Here is a 14,257-nt window from a genome sequence, read left to right on the forward strand (position 1 = left end):
AGGGCCATCAAGTCCAACCATCCCCCGGCACTGCCAAGGCCAGGGCTGGACAACCCTTCTGGGGAAGAGATTGTTCCTAATATTGAGGAAATAAATGTCTTGCTCACGTGAGGTTCTCAAAGTGGGAGGGTTGAGTTGGGCTAAAAGTGCTTTTTACTGGGTTCTGACCAGAGGAACGATGGGTTCTTGTCCCCATTGTTTGTGGGGGACAGCAAATTTCTGGCTGGAAACCCACGGACTGATAAACAGTGTAATAAAAAAAATTGACTTAAAAGCAATTTTAAAAAGCCTTGAAAGCTTTAATCCTTTGGGGCTGGTTTTTGAAAGCCCAGAATTAAAAATATCGTCATTAAAAAGAGCTTTCTTATGACACAGAGTTAGTAAACAGAGAACACCCAAGAAAACACTGATTTTTCTCTTAAAATGCCCCCTTCCCCCTTCTTTTTGTCCCTGAGATTTTGGTGGGTGCTGACCAGTCAGACCCTTCCAGCAAAAGGAGGGTTAACTCCTGGAGAAAGGGGGTGGAGAGGGAATCCCAGCTTGGAACTTGAGACTTTCCAGCTGAGAAAGAAAGATTTGGAGATGCAGACGTAATCCCAGAGCTCTGCAATCAGCTCCCTGTCAAAGGAAAAGCACATAAAAAACTGCCCAGGAGCAGCACTGCCACCACCTCCAGGGTGAGTAGGGAAAAACTTCCCACCTAAACTCTTGGAAAATGGTTGAAATATTGGGAAAGGCTGGGTGGGAATGTCAGGTGAGTTTGGATTGTTTGGTACCAGATGCAATAGGTGATCTCTTAATTCAGGTTTTCCTGAGCTGGGGTGGGGGCTGGAGCAGAACCTCTGCTCTTTCCTGCTGTAAATCCAAAAGTCCCCATGAGCTGCCAAGGACTGCAAACAGACTCCTGGAGTGGGAATGCAAATTTGTGTGGATTTCATCTCAGAATGGGAGCATTTTCATTTGCGTGGCTGAACTCCTTCAGCTTGAGCTGCTCTCCTTATCTGCCTGCTCCAGCTGCAGGATTCCAGGTAGTCCCTGCCTTCAGGATGGGCTTTCCTGAACGTTGGAGCATCCTTGGTGGAGCTCCACACTTCGTTTGCTGCCTGTGGGATGCTCCACAGCTGCTGCACTGAGTGTGGGGGGTTTGTGCTCCGGAGCATCCAAGGATTTTTCTGATTGATCCAGACGCCACCAAGGATAGGAAGAAGGAAGAGATGCTGCAGCTTTGGTTTCCAAGGCTGCCAGGTGCATGGGGATGGGATGTTGCAGCTGCTGTGTGATTGATTGCAGCATTATTGTTGATATTATTATTAATAATAACGCTCATATTTATGGAGCAGTTCATGGTTAACTCCCTGAACCGTTTTGTGGGGATGTGCTTGTGAAATGCCTGTTTTCCATTACAAAACTGGGAGATAAACGAAGATGACAGTCACATTTTCCTAACATAAATTTCTCCCTTTCCCCGTGCTCCTTGGAAGCCATAAATTCCAGCAGCCTGGCTGCCTGCTCCAGACATCAAAAGGCCCCGGGTTTACAAGCCCTGCTTGCCTGGGTCAGGTCCTGTGCAGGAGAGACACAGATGATCCAAATCATCCACATGACAACAGAGAGCTGGGATGGGAAGCAGAGTGAAAGGAGGAAGCTGGACACTGTGGGAGGGGAAGGAAAGTCTCCTGAGAGGACTTGTCTCAGCTGATGCAGTTCAGGTGGTGGGGAGAGATTTTCCTGCTTTTTCTGGCCAGTCAACATCTTCCTGTTTTCCTGCTCCTGCCCTAAATGTTTTCAGCCCTAAGAGCTCAACCTTTTGAGCTGAAACTCGTGGCCAAGTTGTTGTCTCATCACATCTCCATGGGTGCAACATCCTTTGCTCTTGGCCTCGCTGGCCGCTGCCTTTTGCCCAGATCACATCCATTCACAAACTTCCTCTCCTTGGCTTCTTCTTCCCTGGCACATCAAACCCCCGTCAGGACTTTTGCTGATCTCGTCCTATATCCTGCTCTCATTTCAATCTGTTCCTTCCCCCCTGCTGCCCCTTGCCCTTGGCAGGAGCAAACTTTTGATGCAAACAGTGAAAATGCAAAATTCCAGTGCTTCCTTTAGTCCCATGCCCTGTTTTCCTGGACCTTCTGTCCCTCGGAGCTTGGATCACCCTTCCTCATGCAGCACCTACCAGCCTTTGGTGGGATATTAAGAGTATTTCATCCATGAATTTCAGCTGTCACCAGCTCAGAGTTCTGGATCACTGATATTTCTCTTTTTATTATAATTACGCTAAGAATAAACATAATTACCTCGGAATTATGACACTGAATAAACCCAAGGCTCAAGTTACAGATGAGAAACCTTGTTCTGGTTTTTGCTCTGCTTTAAAAACTTCCCTGTGCCTTGAAGAGCAGCTCAAACCAACGGAGCTGTTGAAATAAACCCTTTTTTACATCTTCAACCTGCTCATCAACACAGGGAAACCTTCAGTAACCAACAGCCCAGTGGGTAAGAACAGAGAATCCTGGGGCACATTATTTTAATCCGTTATTTTAGGTCTTAATATTTGCCATTAATAAATTTGGTTTCTAAATAATAATAATAATAACAACAATAAAAGTAAGAAGAAAAATTATTTGCTTCCACACAGAACCAAGGTCTAAAATCCACTCTTTTCCCTCAGCCATCTCTGTTAAACCCCGACATAAAATTCACTTTTTCCTCAGCCTCCTCTCTTAAGCCAGGTCTAAAATCCACTCTTCTCCAATCCCTCATCCACCTCTTTTAAACCAGATACACAATCTACTCTTTTCCCTCATCCCTCTTTCAAACTAGATAAAAAATCCACTCTTTTCCCACATCCAGCTCTTTTAAGGCAGATATAAAATCCCTTTTTTCCCCTCACCTGTGGATGTTCCCCTTCCCTCAGTGCTCAGCCCCAGGGTGAGGATTTGGCTGCTGTGCTGCTCTCAGCCCATGGCTCAGCATTCCCAGGTCCTGCTCTGCTGCTCCTCCCAAGCCTGGATCAGGACCTCTCCTAAGGAACTCTCTGGGCTCTGAGCCTGGATTAGGACCTCTCCTAAGGAACTCCTGGGTCCTGAGCCTGGACTAGGACCTCTCCTAAGGAACTCCTGGGTCCTGAGCCTGGATTATGACCTCTCCTAAGGAACTCCTGGGCTCTGAGCCTGGATTAGGACTTTTCCTAAGGAACTGTCTGACCTCTGAGCCTGGATTAGGACCTCTCCTAAGGAACTCCTGGGTCCTGAGCCTGGATTAGGACCTCTCCTATGGAACTCCTGGGTCCTGAGCCTGGATTAGGACCTCTCCTAAGGAACTGTCTGATCTCTGAGCCTGGATTAGGACCTTTCCTAAGGAACTCCTGGGTCCTGAGCCTGGATTAGGACCTTTCCTATGGAACTCCGGGGTCCTGAGCCTGGATTAGGACCTCTCCTAAGAAACTCTTGGGTCCTGAGCCTGGATTAGGACCTCTCCTAAGGAACTCCTGGGTCCTGAGCCTGGACTAGGACCTCTCCTAAGGAACTGTCTGATCTCTGAGCCTGGATTAGGACCTCTCCTAAGGAACTCTCTGGGCTCTGAGCCTGGATTAGGACCTCTCCTAAGGAACTGTCTGATCTCTGAGCCTGGATTAGGACCTTTCCTAAGGAACTCCTGGGTCCTGAGCCTGGATTAGGACCTCTCCTAAGGAACTCTCTGGGTCCTGAGCCTGGATTAGGACCTCTCCTAAGGAACTGTCTGACCTCTGAGCCTGGATTATGACCTCTCCTAAGGAACTCCTGGGTCCTGAGCCTGGATTAGGACCTCTCCTAAGGAACTCCTGGGTCCTGAGCCTGCCAAGAGCCGAGGCAGCTCCTGCCTGGGACACAGGGAGCGTGGCAGTGTCTGACCTTTGCAGTTCTCTCTTGGGAAAGGGGAGACAAAAAGGCAAGAAATAAAGCAAACAAAAACAAGGAACAGCTCTGCAAGTGCCAGAAGCAAAAGCCAGTAGAGATAGCAAGTTGTTTTGGTTTTTCTTTTTCCCTCTTCTATTTTTAATCTGCTTACTTTCATTTTTCTCTGGAACTCGTGGAAAGGAGGAGTTTCTGGATAAGGAAAAGTGACTGAACTTGTGCTGAGACAGAAATAATCTGGGTCATCAGTGCAGGGAAGGGGGACACAACACTACGTGACCACTGAGCTGAAGTTTGGGCAAATCTCTCTTTGTCTGGGACATTTTCCTGCTTTTGCAGAGAGCTCCAGCCCCATATCCAATCTTAGGGCAGTGTTATTACAAGAATTCATCTCTGAAACCCCAGCAGAATTTGTTTGGATTGCTAATTTCCTTGAGGCCTCGGGATCTGCTGAAGTGGAGGAAATCCACGGGTTAGCACTCGGGGTATCCAGTTGCAGGGTCTCTGAGGGGTGGGAAATCACTTCCCAAACGTGCCTAATAGTCCTGGGGTGGAGAAATTATTAGTGCTGATTACACCCTGAACCAACAAACCTTCAAAGCAGATCCCAGCCAGGGATGTGGGTGCTGAAAGAGCAGGAAAATGATGGGACAGTGGGGAGATAAAGGCTCCACGCTGCTCCTGCTGTGTTTTGTCCCTGGGTAGAGCCACATCAGTGGCTAAATTACATTTCTTTCAGCAAAGCTCTTAACGAGGAGCTTGTAATTGCCAGGAGTCATGCGTGGCTTTCATCCAGTTCTCTGCTTTTTGGGACCCTTGGAAAGACGGAAACCAGCTCGTTTTTACCTCCAGACTGACCTGGGATCTGCTGACTGGTAGAATTAAAGGGACTCTGGACAGGACAGGTCCAGTCCTTGCTGTCCCCTCCACAGGGGATGAGGTGACAGTGCTGCTCGTCCCCCCCTGAGGTCATGGGGAGGGCTTCACCTGGCCTTGGGCGCTTCCAGAGATCCAGGGGCAGCCACAGCCCCTCTGGGAAATCCATTCCAGGGTCTCCCTGCCCTCCCAGGGAGAAACTGATAGGAATTTATAATGGCTCTTTCCTCAGAGACTCCAGATCACAACCTATGGTTGCTGAAATCGAAAATATCCCAGAGAAACTCGGCAAGGCCTGAACTCCCTGACTCAAACAGAGGGATTTTCCTGGAGAATTTGAACTGAATCCCTGCAGGACACCTGCCCTGAGTCCTGTCCCTCCCCTGGCTGATGCAGGGGCTGCTCAGACCCCTCCAGGCCAGCTCCAGTCCCTCGGGGTCTCGCAGGGAGCTGTGGCTCCTCTGCCAGCAGGGACACTCTGGTGTCCCCGTGGGTGACTGTCCCTGGGAGCAGCAGCACCCCCCAGGTGGGACATTCCCAAAGGAATGGCTTCTCCCCTGGAAAACCCTGCTTTTCCAAGGGTGGAGATGAGGAACGGCCGTGGGGAGGTGGCACCTGAGGCTGACCCAAGGAGGTTTGGTGCTCACCTGTCTGGTCTCATGAATTCCATGTCTTAAAAACAACATCCAGGGAAAATCCTGGAGAATTTAACAGAAATCTGTTCCCACTTTTTTCCAACCCGTCTGTGTTGATTTAGTGTTTGAGGTGCAGCTTTGTCCCAGACAAACCACGTTAACACACAACCCAATTCTGATCCTTCTCCCCAGGAATTTGTGCTGTTCCACCTGGAAAAACAGGATTCCCTTCAGGAAGCCCCTTCAGGAGTGAGAGATCTGCAGAGCTGTCAGCCCCCAGGGCCTCAAGGTTAGTGGATTTTCAGTTGCATCCTTTTAAAAACCATTGGAACTGCAGCAGGGTGGGGGATTATTGTGGAGGATAAATATCCCCTGCAGGGAACCTCACAAGGATATGGAAAAGTGGTTCCAAAAGCAAGGTAAGCAGAGGAATCTATATTTTCCCTAATTTATTCTCTTTCATCATCCATCCTGGATGGAAGAGGAGCCTAGGTTTGTTTGCACCTTGCATAAGAAATAATTTTTTTTCCCCCTAATGATTGGAATTTGTATAAATTGACAATATCACAAAGGGTGAGAACAAACAACTCCAGAGCTGGCTGTTAATTATTCTCCTGTTCAAGTTTGCTGTTGAGCTCATGTTAATTGTGTTTAATCATAGGTTTAAGGACAGGTTTCAGCCCTCCCAGGAATGAGGGAATTCCCTGAGTCTCTTCCCAGTGCTGGGTTTTCCTTGCTCAGATCACCAGAGTTTGGATTTTCTCTTACTCCCTATTTTATCCACATTATTTTAGAAGATGCAGTGCAGAAAAAGGAGAATTCCATGCAAATTAAGGGTTGAGGAGGAGAAAATCCAAACTTTTGGCTCTGGGAACTCCCAGGGTTTCCCTGTGGAGACAGGGAAGTGAAAAGAAGCAGGAAAGGAAAATCCAAGGCAGGGAAGGCACTTGAAGGCCTTTCCCACCCATCCCTCCCCTCTTGTGCAGCACCTCCCACTCCAGGGTAGGACAAGCACAAAAAGTCAGGAGATGGTGAGGACAGAATTCGTTTTTAATTTGCTTTCCCCAAGTTTTAATAATCCCCAATGCTGTTAATAATACATTTCTGTTCCTCTAAAGAACAGAACTAATAAACTTCTTTTTTTCTAAAGTAGTGCTTGTTCAGGGGGTTAAACCTTCTCCCAGGTGCTATTCCAAAAAAAAGAGCAGGGATTTAAACCCCAGGAATTTCAGTCTGCAGGACAAAAAAAAAAAAAGAGACTTATTTGAAGCTTGGGTAGGTCTGGATTTTCAGTGTCTACAACCTCCCTCCCCCATAAAATAACACTTCAGCCATGGTGAGGGAAAGCTCGGGCCAAGTTTTACAACTTAACCACATGCAGAAGTGCTTATGCAACAACTGCTGCCTTAAAAGTGAACTCAGATTTCAGGCGAAAAAGGAGAGTTTTGGGAACCTGAGGGTGTGAGACTCGTCTGGAGATGTGCTGGCACCTTTGGGGGCTTCAGAGCTTGGCTTCAGGGATTTGTGGTGGTGCCAGGAGGGAGCTCAGAGGGTTTTCTGTGTCTCCCTGGATGCCATTTAAGGTTGGGCAGGAGGGAACCTTAGGAGATGAGCAGCACCTCCTCGAGTTACTGTCTGCAGGTTAAAGCAACACCAGAAAAAAAATGGAGAGATATAAAAAATAAAAAAAATAGAGAGATATAAAAAATCTTTTTCTCCAGGCCCCTTTTCTCCAGCTGGTTCCATCTGTGTGGTCTGCTCTGCTGGGGAAGTGCTGCTCTGGGAGATCTCCACAGCTCCCAGAGGGCTGAGGGAGATGTGCTGGACGGGTTCATCATCTTCTTTCTTCTGGACACCTTACAATTTGGTGCCTTCGAGGTTCTGGTGGCCCGGTGGCCTCGGGATGTGTCTTTGCCACAGAGTCCCCGAAAAGGGGCACAGGACCAGCACAAAGAGGGAAAGCAGAGGCCTGGAGCTGGAGTCTTGGCTGTTCCCCAGCCTAATGGATATTCGGGGCTGGCCTGGAGCCTCTGGGATTAGCAGAGAGTTGTTTTCCTCAGGGATTTGGGGAAATCTCCAGCTTGGCTTCCCATTCCTGCCACGACGGGTTCATCCCGTGAGCAAGAGCAGATGATAAATCCATCACCCCTGAGATTCTCTACTTTTTGTTCCTTTTCCCCCCCCTTTTTCCCTTTCACACAATGGCACCAGGGCCTTCCAGAGGGAGTTTGCAGCTCTGGGCTTCCAAAGGGAAAGGCTGGAGTTAATGGGAGCGCTGTCGGCCTGCCCTCAGCAGCAGCGAGTTAAAAATCATTAATTACAATCAGTGGGAGGCTCCAGAGGCCTCTGTGGAGCTGGACTGGGATGGGCACAAGCTCTTGCTGATGGCCAGGATACTGGGAATGCCTCCAGTGTCACTTTGGGATCTTCTGGAAGAGCAGTGAGGGTGTAAGCACAGAGCTCCACACCGGGATGCCTTTGGATGTTGTTTTCCTACAGAGAGCGAGCTGGATTTGAACAGCACAGCCCTCAGGGGATGGATGAGCTGCTCCCTCTGAGTGCTCTGCACATCAGCCTCCCTCAGCTGCGCCCGAGCAGGACAAAACTGGGGGGATTGATTTGGTTTTTCCCTGTTGCGTTGGCTGGAGTGGCTCTGTGGTTGTCTCTGTCCAGGCAGGAAAGGCCTGGACATTCCAGGAGGTGACCCAAGGAAGCTGAGGGAAGGGGCAGCTCCATCACTGCGTCCAAATAATGTCTTGGATTTGTGTTTCTCTGCTTGGGGCCTTCTGGAAAACCACTTGCTTCCAGCAAGTGGGAATGCAGGGAAGGATTTCTGGGATAAGAGGGGGCAGATGGATCCAGGGAGATGGATCCCGTGGAACAGCCTCGCGTGTGCCGCACTCTTCTTTTGGATGCCAGGGGCTGCATCCAGGCTTTCGTGTAAAACCTCCTTTCCTGGTGAATCATTGAGGCCAATTCCTTCCAAGCGTCCCCTCTGCCCTCTCCCAGCAGCCATTCCCTGCCCTTTGGGATCATTCCTGGCATGTGCCAGCACAGGGAGCCTGGGCACAACACTGAGGGACTGCTGCTGTGGAAAACCCATCCCATTTCCAGCCTGGGCTTCCCGGAGAGCCTCTGGGAACGCCGCAGGCAGGGAAGGGCTGTGAGCAGCCCCCGAGGTGGTGCTGACATCACCAATAAAGCTCAGGGAGCTCTCTCCAACTCCTGAGCCTCAGAGCTGGGATTTAATCAGCTCCAGAGCTCCAGCACGACCCCGCTGCACTCCCAGAGCTCCCAGGTCGTGAAGAACCAAGGTTTTCTTTCAACACCCCAGGAAAACCATGAAAAACAATCTCCAGCTCGTCCAGAGCCCACGCTGGCTTCCACCCACCCTTCCTGCCTGGGAGTGTTTGCCAGGAGCCTCCTGGAGGAGAAAACCCCCGGGCTGCTGAGCAGGCTTTGCAGGAGCTGGGGATGGATGGAGCTCGGATCCCCCTGGATCCTTTTGGGATCCAGCCCTTGGGGGCTCCAAACACACATTCCCTGGGAATTTCCCTTGGGCTCCAGGCCCTGGTCTCCTTCCCACTCTTGGGGCAAAGCTCTGCTTTGCTGCACTGCTCTGAGTTGTACTTTTCTCCTATGAATTCCTGGCAAAACAAAGCCCAACCAACTCCAAGCAGAGCTGGGTGACAGCACGTGCCGCTGGCTGTTCCTGCTCCTGCCATCTGGAGCAACACCTCCTCTTTACTCCCCACTTTTCCCTCCTTTCCCTCACCTTCCCCCCTTCCCTCCTTTTCTTCCCTTTTTCTCACCTTTCGCCTCTTTTCTCCCCTTTTTTTTTCATCCCTTATTTTTCTCCCCTTTTTTCTCCCCCTTTCCCCCCCCTTTTTCTCCCCTTTTCCTCCCTCCCCCCTTTTTCCTCCCCTCTTCCCTCTCCCCTTTTTCCCCATTTTCTCACCTTTACCCCCTTCCTCCCTTTCCTCCCCTTTTTTCTCCCCTTTTTTCCTCCCTTTTTTTCCTCCCTTTTTTCCTCCCCTTTTTTCTCCCCTTTTTTCCTCCCCTTTTTTCCTCCCTTTTTTCCTCCCCTTTTTTCCTCCCCTTTTTTCCTCCCCTTTTTTCTCCCCTTTTTTTCCTCCCCTTTTTTCTCCCCTTTTTTCCTCCCCTTTTTCCTCCCCTTTTTTCCTCCCCTTTTTTCCTCCCCTTTTTTCTCCCCCTTTTCCTCCCCTTTTTTCTCCCCTTTTTTTCCTCCCCTTTTTTCTCCCCTTTTTTCCTCCCCTTTTTTCCTCCCCTTTTTTTCCTCCCCTTTTTCCTCCCCTTTTTCCTCCCATTTTCCTCCCCTTCCCCCCCTTTTTCCCTCCCCCTTTTTCTCCCTTTTCCCCCCCTTTTTCTCCCCTTTATTTCCTTGGTTGCTTCCAGGTCTCAGCCTGTTCAGTTCCTGTCCTCCTTCCCCTGCTGCTCTGCTGTTCCCTGCAGCAGCTCTGCCGTGCCCACAGGAATGTTCCTACAGAAATGCAGCTCAGGTGAAGCCTTTAAAACAGAAATATTGCTGATTTGAAATAATATTTTATTACATATTACAATATTTATAAATACACACATATATGTGTCTAATCATATTTATAAATAATGATAGTTAAAACAATAATATTGCCAATTTAAAAACAATAATATTGATTTAAACAATATTTTATTATTTATAGCCATATTTATAAATATATATTTATAAATAATAATATTCAAAACAATAACATTGCCGATTTAAAAACAACAATATTGTTTAAAATAATATTTTATTATTTATAGCCATATTTAGAAACATAAAAATATTTAGAAATAATAATATTGAAAACAATAATATTGCAGACTTTAAAACAATAATATTGTTTTATATAATATTTAATTGTTTATAGCAATATCTATAAATGTATATTTATTTATAAATGTATATTTTATATATATATTATATTTATATAGTTTATGTATATTATTTAAATTTTATATTTATATAAATATAGATTAATTCATTATTTAAATTTTATATTTATATAAATATAGATTAATTCATTCTTTAATTTATTATTTATATAAATATAGATTAATTTATATTTATATTTATATATGTGTACATTTATAAATAATAATACTTTAAACAATAATATCACCAATTTGAAAGCAATGATATTGTTTTAAATAACATCTTATTATTTATAACAATATTTCTAAATGCATGTTTCTAAACAATAATATTTAAAACACTAAGTTTGCAGATTTTAAAACAATGAAGCAGCCCAGGGTTGCTCCGGCTCAGAGCCCCCAAAGCTGAGGTTATTCAGCCCAGAGCTCCCACGTGGGTGCCGCACGGAGCATCTCCAGGTCACTGGCCCAGCTGGGCACGGCCCAGAGCGACAGCCAGCAGTGGGAAGGACATTTCCAGTGGCAAACGTGGACATTCCCAGTTCCGTCAGAGAGACAAAGAGAAGGTTTGCTAAGCAGGCGAGAGCCTGGGAGGCAGTTGGGAAAGCATGTAAATAATTCTCTAATCTCTCTTGTTGTCCACATCGTTGATAGGTAGGTTCTGCCGCCGTGCGTCATTCACGGCACACCAGTGGTGTGAGATGTTTTTACTCTAGGACCAGTGAAATCAGTCCGCACGATGTTCTCTGTGAATAGAGCGGTGCATTTGAAATAGATCGGAGTTCATTCTCTTTGCCTTTGACTTGGAGTCTTCTCGTTCCCGTCCTGCTCTGGCGACAGGGAAAGGCTCTGCTTGGAGCCTGGGCCTTCCCCTGCAGCCTCAGGGGATGAATGGCTTGTTTGTCATCAAATTAAGGCCCAAGCTGGGTCTTTGGCTTTGCTGGTCCCTTGAGCAGAGTTTTGCTATGTGACTCAGAGGGGCACAGAGCCTCCTGCAGCCAGGCAGGGCCTGGAATTCATCCCTCAGCAAATCCAGGGAGAGAGCTCGGTGTGGAAGCAGAGGAAAGCACAGGCAGGGAGGCTGGGACCGGGAGCTGCAGAGGGTTAGGAAAGGACAACCTGTGCTGGTCCAACACCCGGGATAAGGAGCTGGCCGGGGCCAGGCCTCCCTGCAGAGCTCCCAGACAGTTTTGCAGCCGGGTGGGGTCCAGATGGAGCAGCCAGGCCGTGCTGAGGATGTGACTCCATTCCTCGTCTTCCATCCCAGCAAGAGTTCTTGTCTCGCAATGAACGGAAGGAATTCCGTGCTCTCCCAGTAGCACTGGGCTCCTGCTGGGGGTTTTGGGAGGCACTCTGGGGGCTGGGAATGTGGGGTGGGAAGGGAACCCCATGCAGGTGGTCCTGGGGAGAGCTGGGCAGGGTGGGAGGGATGGATGCTGCACTTTTAAGGAGAGCAGGATCCCACTGGGAGTCAGTTTGGCTTCTGCAGCAGTGGATGGCAACTGCTGCCTTTTGTGTGGAATTGTCTTGCCCAGCTTTTATTCCAGGGCAGCAGCTCCTTCCCTCCCCCATGGAAGTCCCTCCAGAAGTGCAACCCCTGTCTGGCTGGAGGGAATTTTCAGAGGGTGGGATGGAAGGGCCGGGCTGTGAGCCTTTGCTGGGAAAGCTGGAATTCCTGACCGCGTGGGAATGCACTGGACCAGGGAGCTGAGCTGGCTTCTCCTGGGGAAGGGACCAAACACAGGGACAGGGTCTGTGGGATCAGGGAACAGGAGCCAGCAGAGCTGAAAGCAAGCCTTGGCTCTGTCATGGGCTCAGTGCATTGCACTGGGGGAGTCATTTAAGGTCACCCTGAGAAAAACCAGCTCCTAATCTGGGGAGTTAAGTCAGGCTTTAAGAGTGTGGGGAACTCCCAGGGCTTGAAGTTGTCCACTTTGGAACCATTCCAAGGGGAAATTCCTCAGGCTGAGACTTCAGCTGCCCCTCCACTGGAAGATGTTCATGGACAATTCCAGTATCTTGGACTCAAGGGGTTGGTGATGGTTGACTTGGAAGGATGGGGGAGAAGGAACCTTTGTCCTGATTGCTGGAATTTCAAAGGTTGGACTCTGGGTTGTTACTTGCCTTGACCTCAGTGAGAGGTGCTGGTGCTCCCAGCAGGGAGGGGAACATCCCTTGCTGGGCCAGCTGGGATTTTCCGTGGAGCCTGAGCTGTTCTTGCACATAATTCTGCAGTTTATGAGCCTTGGGTGCCTGCTCCTTTGCAGATCCTGGGAAAACTACTGCCAAACCCCAAATGTTCTGCCACCCAAAATCCTGCCAGGGGTGAGGAGCAGCTGAGGGAAATCCCCGTGGAGTGAATGACCCCAGAGCTCTTGGATCAGCCATCACCTGTTCATTTAATCCCAAGGAAAGCCTCTCCGTGGGGCAGGGAGCAGCTCCTGGCTGGGAGGCCCCTGGACGACTGCACTGAGCTGAGCTCAGCCAGAGGCAGAAACGCTTCAGTTCTGCTGAATTCCACGTGCCAAATCTCCAGGTGCCTCTGCAGGCTCGGATCTGGCTGGTGGGGAGGGGGATCCATGTGTGCACCTGCCCTTGGGATAATCCCAGCCTTAGGCAGCTCCACTGGCTCTGCTCAAGGGGGAAAACGGACTTGGAAACTTCTCCTTTAAAAGCAGGGCAGCCTTGTTGGTTGTTTCCGTGGGATTTGGTTCCACCAGTTCCCAGGACCTGCTTTCCATGGGGCTGGCAAGCTCTGTCTGGAATCTTGATCTCAGAATGATGGGAGCAGAGCCTGTGCTGAGCCTGTCAGCTCAGGGGAACCATAAAAAAGGAACTGAGAGTTCAAGCAAACAAAACCTGGAAGCCTGGAGAGGAGAAGGTCATGCAGACACCCTCTCCATGGCAGGACACTGTGTTTTTTGGGGTTGGGCTGCTCTGCCTGACTGCAGATCTCTGGCACATCCCAGATGGACTCTGTGGAGCTGCAGGAAGCAGCTCAAACTCGGGATAAACCAGGAAGATGCTTTTGAAACCAGGTGTTAATCAAGCTCAGGGAATGTTTCAGGTGCCTCCTCCCTCCCTGTCCAGAATCCATCTCCAGCAGGATGGAGGGCTCCTTAGGAAATGCCAGGCTGCAAACCCAGGATCTCCATCCCAGGCTGGGAATTTGCTTTGATTCCCTTCTGTCCTGGAGCAGCTGCCACACTTACCCCACAAAGAGGGAGATTCCAGCTCTGCCCGAATCCTGATTTGTGCTGCACTGTCCCAGCTGCTGGATGTGTCTGGAGCCTGTGGTGCCCAGCATGGGATTGGTTTCCTTCCTGCAAACCAGTTTGGGACTGGAGCTGGCAGCCGAGGAGCTACCAGAAACCTGGTGGAAACAATTCCCAAAACCTTCCCTCGCAGGGCACAGCAGGCCTGGGGCTTTAGGGAGCTGCTCCCGCATTCCTGTGGCACTTCCCCACCTTGACCAGGGCACAAACCCCATTCCTGGCAGTGGCCAAGGCCAGGCTGGATGGGGCTTGGAGCACCCTGGGACAGTGGAAGGTGTCAGGGCTGGAACAAGATGAGCTTTGAGGTCCCTTCCGTCCCAAAGCTTTGGGCAGAGGGTTCTATCCAGGTTTACCAGGTGGGAATGGGCTGGGAACGATTTCTCCAGCCTGGACTGGGGCAAAGGCTCTTTCATCTCCTTCCCAAGCCATCCCACTGAGCCAATCCAAAGATTATTTCATCCCTATCCTGTGGCCCAGCCAGCCCTGGAGCCAACAGGAACGTGGCTTCAGGAGCTGGGAAGGGCCCCCAGGATCCCAAATATCCCCAAATATCCCAAAAATCCATCAGGATCTGTGCTCCATGTGCACAGCCGGGATCTGCTCTGGCTCCTGCCAGCCCCGGTGTGCTGGAACCATCCCGGAGCTCCACGTGCAGACAAAGTGG

The 14,257-nt window shown here is 49.4% G+C and overlaps 1 long non-coding RNA gene across 1 annotated transcript in view; it reads left to right on the forward strand.

The window, feature by feature from the left end:
* The first annotated feature begins 5,669 nt into the window (after positions 1-5,669).
* Positions 5,670-14,257, forward strand: part of LOC137481447 (uncharacterized) — a 44,015-nt gene continuing 35,427 nt past the window's right edge. The window contains exon 1 of the long non-coding RNA XR_011003498.1: positions 5,670-5,693. This is a non-coding gene — a long non-coding RNA (uncharacterized lncRNA). The remainder of the gene's footprint in view (positions 5,694-14,257) is intronic.

Source organism: Anomalospiza imberbis, chromosome 12 (assembly GCF_031753505.1).
Source record: "Anomalospiza imberbis isolate Cuckoo-Finch-1a 21T00152 chromosome 12, ASM3175350v1, whole genome shotgun sequence".
Lineage (NCBI taxonomy): Eukaryota > Metazoa > Chordata > Aves > Passeriformes > Viduidae > Anomalospiza > Anomalospiza imberbis.